This window comes from Astatotilapia calliptera, unplaced genomic scaffold, assembly GCF_964374335.1.
Source record: "Astatotilapia calliptera unplaced genomic scaffold, fAstCal68.1 SCAFFOLD_23, whole genome shotgun sequence".
NCBI classification, from domain to species: domain Eukaryota; kingdom Metazoa; phylum Chordata; class Actinopteri; order Cichliformes; family Cichlidae; genus Astatotilapia; species Astatotilapia calliptera.
In genome coordinates this window covers 81,652-92,782 of record NW_027653674.1, presented here as the reverse complement: position 1 = coordinate 92,782, position 11,131 = coordinate 81,652, and positions in this window count along the sequence as shown.

Sequence of the window (11,131 nt, the reverse complement as noted above, 5' to 3'; positions counted from 1 at the left end):
GAAGTTGTACAAAAACGCTTTCTTTCGCCAAGACAGTGTGTTTCTCACTGTTACATGCATTTGAATGGGGAACTCGACCGAAACAAAGTATAGGTTTTCATTATGTGTATAACTTGGAAATCTTAGCTCAAACAGCTGCAAAACCTGTTTTCCCAGCACGGGGACCTTGAGTTCTATAAGATAAAGCCATAAACATGTTTGTCTGAGTCTTCTATCAAAAGTTACAGCTATTTATATGAAGTTGTACAAAAACGCTTTCTTTCGCCAAGACAGTGCGTTTCTCACTGTTACATGCATTTGAATGGGGAACTCGACCGAAACAAAGTATAGGTTTTCATTATGTGTATAACTTGGAAATCTTAGCTCAAACAGCTGCAAAACCTGTTCTTTTTTCCCAGCACGGGGACCTTGAGTTCTATAAGATAAAGCCATAAACATGTGTATCCGAGTCTTCTATCAAAAGTTACAGCTATTTATATGAAGTTGTACAAAAACGCTTTCTTTCGCCAAGACAGTGCGTTTCTCACTGTTACATGCATTTGAATGGGGAACTCACCGAAACAAAGTATAGGTTTTCATTATGTGTATAACTTGAAAATCTTAGCTCAAACAGCTGCAAAACCTGTTTTGTTTTCCCAGCACGGGGACCTTGAGTTCTATAAGATAAAGCCATAAACATGTGTATCCGAGTCTTCTATCAAAAGTTACAGCTATTTATATGAAGTTGTACAAAAACGCTTTCTTTCGCCAAGACAGTGCGTTTCTCACTGTTACATGCATTTGAATGGGGAACTCGACCGAAACAAAGTATAGGTTTTCATTATGTGTATAACTTGGAAATCTTAGCTCAAACAGCTGCAAAACCTGTTCTTTTTTCCCAGCACGGGGACCTTGAGTTCTATAAGATAAAGCCATAAACATGTGTATCCGAGTCTTCTATCAAAAGTTACAGCTATTTATATGAAGTTGTACAAAAACGCTTTCTTTCGCCAAGACAGTGCGTTTCTCACTGTTACATGCATTTGAATGGGGAACTCACCGAAACAAAGTATAGGTTTTCATTATGTGTATAACTTGAAAATCTTAGCTCAAACAGCTGCAAATCCTGTTTTCCCAGCACGGGGACCTTGAGTTCTATAAGATAAAGCCATAAACATGTTTGTCTGAGTCTTCTATCAAAAGTTACAGCTATTTATATGAAGTTGTTCAAAAACGCTTTATTTCGCCAAGACAGTGCGTTTCTCACTGTTGCATGCATTTGAATGGGGAACTCGCCCGAAACAAAGTATAGGTTTTCATTATGTGTATAACTTGGAAATCTTAGCTCAAACAGCTGCAAAACCTGTTCTTTTTTCCCAGCACGGGGACCTTGAGTTCTATAAGATAAAGCCATAAACATGTGTATCCGAGTCTTCTATCAAAAGTTACAGCTATTTATATGAAGTTGTACAAAAACGCTTTCTTTCGCCAAGACAGTGCGTTTCTCACTGTTACATGCATTTGAATGGGGAACTCACCGAAACAAAATATAGGTTTTCATTATGTGTATAACTTGAAAATCTTAGCTCAAACAGCTGCAAAACCTGTTTTGTTTTCCCAGCACGGGGACCTTGAGTTCTATAAGATAAAGCCATAAACATGTTTGTCTGAGTCTTCTATCAAAAGTTACAGCTATTTATATGAAGTTGTTCAAAAACGCTTTATTTCGCCAAGACAGTGCGTTTCTCACTGTTGCATGCATTTGAATGGGGAACTCGCCCGAAACAAAGTATAGGTTTTCATTATGTGTATAACTTGGAAATCTTGGCTCAAACAGCTGCAAAACCTGTTCTTTTTTCCCAGCACGGGGACCTTGAGTTCTATAAGATAAAGCCATAAACATGTGTATCCGAGTCTTCTATCAAAAGTTACAGCTATTTATATGAAGTTGTACAAAAACGCTTTATTTCGCCAAGACAGTGCGTTTCTCACTGTTGCATGCATTTGAATGGGGAACTCGCCCGAAACAAAGTATAGGTTTTCATTATGTGAATAATTTTAAAATCTTAGCTCAAACGGCTGCAAAACCTGTTCTTTTTTCCCAGCACGGGGACCTTGAGTTCTATAAGATAAAGCCATAAACATGTGTATCCGAGTCTTCTATCAAAAGTTACAGCTATTTATATGAAGTTGTACAAAAACGCTTTCTTTCGCCAAGACAGTGCGTTTCTCACTGTTACATGCATTTGAATGGGGAACTCGACCGAAACAAAGTATAGGTTTTCATTATGTGTATAACTTGGAAATCTTAGCTCAAACAGCTGCAAAACCTTTTTTCCCAGCACGGGGACCTTGAGTTCTATAAGATAAAGCCATAAACATGTGTATCCGAGTCTTCTATCAAAAGTTACAGCGATTTATATGAAGTTGTTCAAAAACGCATTATTTCGCCAAGACCATGCGTTTCTCACTGTTACATGCATTTGAATGGGGAACTCGCCTGAAACAAAGTATAGGTTTTCATTATGTGTATAACTTGGAAATCTTAGCTCAAACAGCTGCAAAACCTGTTTTCCCAGCACGGGGACCTTGAGTTCTATAAGATAAAGCCATAAACATGTTTGTCTGAGTCTTCTATCAAAAGTTACAGCTATTTATATGAAGTTGTACAAAAACGCTTTCTTTCGCCAAGACAGTGCGTTTCTCACTGTTACATGCATTTGAATGGGGAACTCGACCGAAACAAAGTATAGGTTTTCATTATGTGTATAACTTGGAAATCTTAGCTCAAACAGCTGCAAAACCTTTTTTCCCAGCACGGGGACCTTGAGTTCTATAAGATAAAGCCATAAACATGTGTATCCGAGTCTTCTATCAAAAGTTACAGCGATTTATATGAAGTTGTTCAAAAACGCATTATTTCGCCAAGACCATGCGTTTCTCACTGTTACATGCATTTGAATGGGGAACTCGCCTGAAACAAAGTATAGGTTTTCATTATGTGTATAACTTGGAAATCTTAGCTCAAACAGCTGCAAAACCCGTTTTCCCAGCACGGGGACCTTGAGTTCTATAAGATAAAGCCATAAACATGTTTGTCTGAGTCTTCTATCAAAAGTTACAGCTATTTATATGAAGTTGTACAAAAACGCTTTCTTTCGCCAAGACAGTGCGTTTCTCACTGTTACATGCATTTGAATGGGGAACTCGACCGAAACAAAGTATAGGTTTTCATTATGTGTATAACTTGGAAATCTTAGCTCAAACAGCTGCAAATCCTGTTTTCCCAGCACGGGGACCTTGAGTTCTATAAGATAAAGCCATAAACATGTTTGTCTGAGTCTTCTATCAAAAGTTACAGCTATTTATATGAAGTTGTACAAAAACGCTTTCTTTCGCCAAGACAGTGCGTTTCTCACTGTTACATGCATTTGAATGGGGAACTCGACCGAAACAAAGTATAGGTTTTCATTATGTGAATAACTTGGAAATCTTAGCTCAAACAGCTGCAAAACCTGTTTTCCCAGCACGGAGACCTTGAGTTCTATAAGATAAAGCCATAAACATGTTTGTCTGAGTCTTCTATCAAAAGTTACAGCGATTTATATGAAGTTGTACAAAAACGCTTTCTTTCGCCAAGACAGTGTGTTTCTCACTGTTACATGCATTTGAATGGGGAACTCGACCGAAACAAAGTATAGGTTTTCATTATGTGTATAACTTGGAAATCTTAGCTCAAACAGCTGCAAAACCTGTTTTCCCAGCACGGGGACCTTGAGTTCTATAAGATAAAGCCATAAACATGTTTGTCTGAGTCTTCTATCAAAAGTTACAGCTATTTATATGAAGTTGTACAAAAACGCTTTCTTTCGCCAAGACAGTGCGTTTCTCACTGTTACATGCATTTGAATGGGGAACTCGACCGAAACAAAGTATAGGTTTTCATTATGTGTATAACTTGGAAATCTTAGCTCAAACAGCTGCAAAACCTGTTCTTTTTTCCCAGCACGGGGACCTTGAGTTCTATAAGATAAAGCCATAAACATGTGTATCCGAGTCTTCTATCAAAAGTTACAGCTATTTATATGAAGTTGTACAAAAACGCTTTCTTTCGCCAAGACAGTGCGTTTCTCACTGTTACATGCATTTGAATGGGGAACTCACCGAAACAAAGTATAGGTTTTCATTATGTGTATAACTTGAAAATCTTAGCTCAAACAGCTGCAAAACCTGTTTTGTTTTCCCAGCACGGGGACCTTGAGTTCTATAAGATAAAGCCATAAACATGTGTATCCGAGTCTTCTATCAAAAGTTACAGCTATTTATATGAAGTTGTACAAAAACGCTTTCTTTCGCCAAGACAGTGCGTTTCTCACTGTTACATGCATTTGAATGGGGAACTCGACCGAAACAAAGTATAGGTTTTCATTATGTGTATAACTTGGAAATCTTAGCTCAAACAGCTGCAAAACCTGTTCTTTTTTCCCAGCACGGGGACCTTGAGTTCTATAAGATAAAGCCATAAACATGTGTATCCGAGTCTTCTATCAAAAGTTACAGCTATTTATATGAAGTTGTACAAAAACGCTTTCTTTCGCCAAGACAGTGCGTTTCTCACTGTTACATGCATTTGAATGGGGAACTCACCGAAACAAAGTATAGGTTTTCATTATGTGTATAACTTGAAAATCTTAGCTCAAACAGCTGCAAATCCTGTTTTCCCAGCACGGGGACCTTGAGTTCTATAAGATAAAGCCATAAACATGTTTGTCTGAGTCTTCTATCAAAAGTTACAGCTATTTATATGAAGTTGTTCAAAAACGCTTTATTTCGCCAAGACAGTGCGTTTCTCACTGTTGCATGCATTTGAATGGGGAACTCGCCCGAAACAAAGTATAGGTTTTCATTATGTGTATAACTTGGAAATCTTAGCTCAAACAGCTGCAAAACCTGTTCTTTTTTCCCAGCACGGGGACCTTGAGTTCTATAAGATAAAGCCATAAACATGTGTATCCGAGTCTTCTATCAAAAGTTACAGCTATTTATATGAAGTTGTACAAAAACGCTTTCTTTCGCCAAGACAGTGCGTTTCTCACTGTTACATGCATTTGAATGGGGAACTCACCGAAACAAAATATAGGTTTTCATTATGTGTATAACTTGAAAATCTTAGCTCAAACAGCTGCAAAACCTGTTTTGTTTTCCCAGCACGGGGACCTTGAGTTCTATAAGATAAAGCCATAAACATGTTTGTCTGAGTCTTCTATCAAAAGTTACAGCTATTTATATGAAGTTGTTCAAAAACGCTTTATTTCGCCAAGACAGTGCGTTTCTCACTGTTGCATGCATTTGAATGGGGAACTCGCCCGAAACAAAGTATAGGTTTTCATTATGTGTATAACTTGGAAATCTTGGCTCAAACAGCTGCAAAACCTGTTCTTTTTTCCCAGCACGGGGACCTTGAGTTCTATAAGATAAAGCCATAAACATGTGTATCCGAGTCTTCTATCAAAAGTTACAGCTATTTATATGAAGTTGTACAAAAACGCTTTATTTCGCCAAGACAGTGCGTTTCTCACTGTTGCATGCATTTGAATGGGGAACTCGCCCGAAACAAAGTATAGGTTTTCATTATGTGAATAATTTTAAAATCTTAGCTCAAACGGCTGCAAAACCTGTTCTTTTTTCCCAGCACGGGGACCTTGAGTTCTATAAGATAAAGCCATAAACATGTGTATCCGAGTCTTCTATCAAAAGTTACAGCTATTTATATGAAGTTGTACAAAAACCCTTTCTTTCGCCAAGACAGTGCGTTTCTCACTGTTACATGCATTTGAATGGGGAACTCGACCGAAACAAAGTATAGGTTTTCATTATGTGTATAACTTGGAAATCTTAGCTCAAACAGCTGCAAAACCTTTTTTCCCAGCACGGGGACCTTGAGTTCTATAAGATAAAGCCATAAACATGTGTATCCGAGTCTTCTATCAAAAGTTACAGCGATTTATATGAAGTTGTTCAAAAACGCATTATTTCGCCAAGACCATGCGTTTCTCACTGTTACATGCATTTGAATGGGGAACTCGCCTGAAACAAAGTATAGGTTTTCATTATGTGTATAACTTGGAAATCTTAGCTCAAACAGCTGCAAAACCTGTTTTCCCAGCACGGGGACCTTGAGTTCTATAAGATAAAGCCATAAACATGTTTGTCTGAGTCTTCTATCAAAAGTTACAGCTATTTATATGAAGTTGTACAAAAACGCTTTCTTTCGCCAAGACAGTGCGTTTCTCACTGTTACATGCATTTGAATGGGGAACTCGACCGAAACAAAGTATAGGTTTTCATTATGTGTATAACTTGGAAATCTTAGCTCAAACAGCTGCAAAACCTTTTTTCCCAGCACGGGGACCTTGAGTTCTATAAGATAAAGCCATAAACATGTGTATCCGAGTCTTCTATCAAAAGTTACAGCTATTTATATGAAGTTGTACAAAAACGCTTTCTTTCGCCAAGACAGTGCGTTTCTCACTGTTACATGCATTTGAATGGGGAACTCGCCCGAAACAAAGTATAGGTTTTCATTATGTGAATAACTTGGAAATCTTAGCTCCAACAGCTGCAAAACCTTTTTTCCCAGCACGGGGACCTTGAGTTCTATAAGATAAAGCCATAAACATGTTTGTCTGAGTCTTCTATCAAAAGTTACAGCTATTTATATGAAGTTGTACAAAAACGCTTTCTTTCGCCAAGACAGTGCGTTTCTCACTGTTACATGCATTTGAATGGGGAACTCGCCCGAAACAAAGTATAGGTTTTCATTATGTGAATAACTTGGAAATCTTAGCTCAAACAGCTGCAAAACCTTTTTTCCCAGCACGGGGACCTTGAGTTCTATAAGATAAAGCCAAAAATATGTTTGTCTGAGTCTTCTATCAAAAGTTACAGCTATTTATATGAAGTTGTACAAAAACGCTTTCTTTCGCCAAGACAGTGCGTTTCTCACTGTTACATGCATTTGAATGGGGAACTCGACCGAAACAAAGTATAGGTTTTCATTATGTGTATAACTTGGAAATCTTAGCTCAAACAGCTGCAAAACCTTTTTTCCCAGCACGGGGACCTTGAGTTCTATAAGATAAAGCCATAAACATGTGTATCCGAGTCTTCTATCAAAAGTTACAGCGATTTATATGAAGTTGTTCAAAAACGCATTATTTCGCCAAGACCATGCGTTTCTCACTGTTACATGCATTTGAATGGGGAACTCGCCTGAAACAAAGTATAGGTTTTCATTATGTGTATAACTTGGAAATCTTAGCTCAAACAGCTGCAAAACCTGTTTTCCCAGCACGGGGACCTTGAGTTCTATAAGATAAAGCCATAAACATGTGTATCCGAGTCTTCTATCAAAAGTTACAGCTATTTATATGAAGTTGTACAAAAACGCTTTCTTTCGCCAAGACAGTGCGTTTCTCACTGTTACATGCATTTGAATGGGGAACTCGACCGAAACAAAGTATAGGTTTTCATTATGTGTATAACTTGGAAATCTTAGCTCAAACAGCTGCAAAACCTTTTTTCCCAGCACGGGGACCTTGAGTTCTATAAGATAAAGCCATAAACATGTGTATCCGAGTCTTCTATCAAAAGTTACAGCGATTTATATGAAGTTGTTCAAAAACGCATTATTTCGCCAAGACCATGCGTTTCTCACTGTTACATGCATTTGAATGGGGAACTCGCCTGAAACAAAGTATAGGTTTTCATTATGTGTATAACTTGGAAATCTTAGCTCAAACAGCTGCAAAACCTGTTTTCCCAGCACGGGGACCTTGAGTTCTATAAGATAAAGCCATAAACATGTTTGTCTGAGTCTTCTATCAAAAGTTACAGCTATTTATATGAAGTTGTACAAAAACGCTTTCTTTCGCCAAGACAGTGCGTTTCTCACTGTTACATGCATTTGAATGGGGAACTCGACCGAAACAAAGTATAGGTTTTCATTATGTGTATAACTTGGAAATCTTAGCTCAAACAGCTGCAAATCCTGTTTTCCCAGCACGGGGACCTTGAGTTCTATAAGATAAAGCCATAAACATGTTTGTCTGAGTCTTCTATCAAAAGTTACAGCTATTTATATGAAGTTGTACAAAAACGCTTTCTTTCGCCAAGACAGTGCGTTTCTCACTGTTACATGCATTTGAATGGGGAACTCGACCGAAACAAAGTATAGGTTTTCATTATGTGAATAACTTGGAAATCTTAGCTCAAACAGCTGCAAAACCTGTTTTCCCAGCACGGAGACCTTGAGTTCTATAAGATAAAGCCATAAACATGTTTGTCTGAGTCTTCTATCAAAAGTTACAGCGATTTATATGAAGTTGTACAAAAACGCTTTCTTTCGCCAAGACAGTGCGTTTCTCACTGTTACATGCATTTGAATGGGGAACTCGACCGAAACAAAGTATAGGTTTTCATTATGTGTATAACTTGGAAATCTTAGCTCAAACAGCTGCAAAACCTTTTTTCCCAGCACGGGGACCTTGAGTTCTATAAGATAAAGCCATAAACATGTTTGTCTGAGTCTTCTATCAAAAGTTACAGCTATTTATATGAAGTTGTACAAAAACGCTTTCTTTTGCCAAGACAGTGTGTTTCTCACTGTTACATGCATTTGAATGGGGAACTCGACCGAAACAAAGTATAGGTTTTCATTATGTGTATAACTTGGAAATCTTAGCTCAAACAGCTGCAAAACCTGTTTTCCCAGCACGGGGACCTTGAGTTCTATAAGATAAAGCCATAAACATGTTTGTCTGAGTCTTCTATCAAAAGTTACAGCTATTTATATGAAGTTGTACAAAAACGCTTTCTTTCGCCAAGACAGTGCGTTTCTCACTGTTACATGCATTTGAATGGGGAACTCGACCGAAACAAAGTATAGGTTTTCATTATGTGTATAACTTGGAAATCTTAGCTCAAACAGCTGCAAAACCTTTTTGCCCAGCACGGGGACCTTGAGTTCTATAAGATAAAGCCATAAACATGTTTGTCTGAGTCTTCTATCAAAAGTTACAGCTATTTATATGAAGTTGTACAAAAACGCTTTCTTTCGCCAAGACAGTGTGTTTCTCACTGTTACATGCATTTGAATGGGGAACTCGACCGAAACAAAATATAGGTTTTCATTATGTGTATAACTTGGAAATCTTAGCTCAAACAGCTGCAAAACCTGTTTTCCCAGCACGGGGACCTTGAGTTCTATAAGATAAAGCCATAAACATGTTTGTCTGAGTCTTCTATCAAAAGTTACAGCTATTTATATGAAGTTGTACAAAAACGCTTTCTTTCGCCAAGACAGTGCGTTTCTCACTGTTACATGCATTTGAATGGGGAACTCGACCGAAACAAAGTATAGGTTTTCATTATGTGTATAACTTGGAAATCTTAGCTCAAACAGCTGCAAAACCTGTTCTTTTTTCCCAGCACGGGGACCTTGAGTTCTATAAGATAAAGCCATAAACATGTGTATCCGAGTCTTCTATCAAAAGTTACAGCTATTTATATGAAGTTGTACAAAAACGCTTTCTTTCGCCAAGACAGTGCGTTTCTCACTGTTACATGCATTTGAATGGGGAACTCACCGAAACAAAGTATAGGTTTTCATTATGTGTATAACTTGAAAATCTTAGCTCAAACAGCTGCAAAACCTGTTTTGTTTTCCCAGCACGGGGACCTTGAGTTCTATAAGATAAAGCCATAAACATGTGTATCCGAGTCTTCTATCAAAAGTTACAGCTATTTATATGAAGTTGTACAAAAACGCTTTCTTTCGCCAAGACAGTGCGTTTCTCACTGTTACATGCATTTGAATGGGGAACTCGAACGAAACAAAGTATAGGTTTTCATTATGTGTATAACTTGAAAATCTTAGCTCAAACAGCTGCAAATCCTGTTTTCCCAGCACGGGGACCTTGAGTTCTATAAGATAAAGCCATAAACATGTTTGTCTGAGTCTTCTATCAAAAGTTACAGCTATTTATATGAAGTTGTACAAAAACGCTTTCTTTCGCCAAGACAGTGCGTTTCTCACTGTTACATGCATTTGAATGGGGAACTCGACCGAAACAAAGTATAGGTTTTCATTATGTGTATAACTTGGAAATCTTAGCTCAAACAGCTGCAAAACCTGTTCTTTTTTCCCAGCACGGGGACCTTGAGTTCTATAAGATAAAGCCATAAACATGTGTATCCGAGTCTTCTATCAAAAGTTACAGCTATTTATATGAAGTTGTACAAAAACGCTTTCTTTCGCCAAGACAGTGCGTTTCTCACTGTTACATGCATTTGAATGGGGAACTCACCGAAACAAAGTATAGGTTTTCATTATGTGTATAACTTGAAAATCTTAGCTCAAACAGCTGCAAATCCTGTTTTCCCAGCACGGGGACCTTGAGTTCTATAAGATAAAGCCATAAACATGTTTGTCTGAGTCTTCTATCAAAAGTTACAGCTATTTATATGAAGTTGTTCAAAAACGCTTTATTTCGCCAAGACAGTGCGTTTCTCACTGTTGCATGCATTTGAATGGGGAACTCGCCCGAAACAAAGTATAGGTTTTCATTATGTGTATAACTTGGAAATCTTAGCTCAAACAGCTGCAAAACCTGTTCTTTTTTCCCAGCACGGGGACCTTGAGTTCTATAAGATAAAGCCATAAACATGTGTATCCGAGTCTTCTATCAAAAGTTACAGCTATTTATATGAAGTTGTACAAAAACGCTTTCTTTCGCCAAGACAGTGCGTTTCTCACTGTTACATGCATTTGAATGGGGAACTCACCGAAACAAAGTATAGGTTTTCATTATGTGTATAACTTGAAAATCTTAGCTCAAACAGCTGCAAAACCTGTTTTGTTTTCCCAGCACGGGGACCTTGAGTTCTATAAGATAAAGCCATAAACATGTTTGTCTGAGTCTTCTATCAAAAGTTACAGCTATTTATATGAAGTTGTTCAAAAACGCTTTATTTCGCCAAGACAGTGCATTTCTCACTGTTGCATGCATTTGAATGGGGAACTCGCCCGAAACAAAGTATAGGTTTTCATTATGTGTATAACTTGGAAATCTTGGCTCAAACAGCTGCAAAA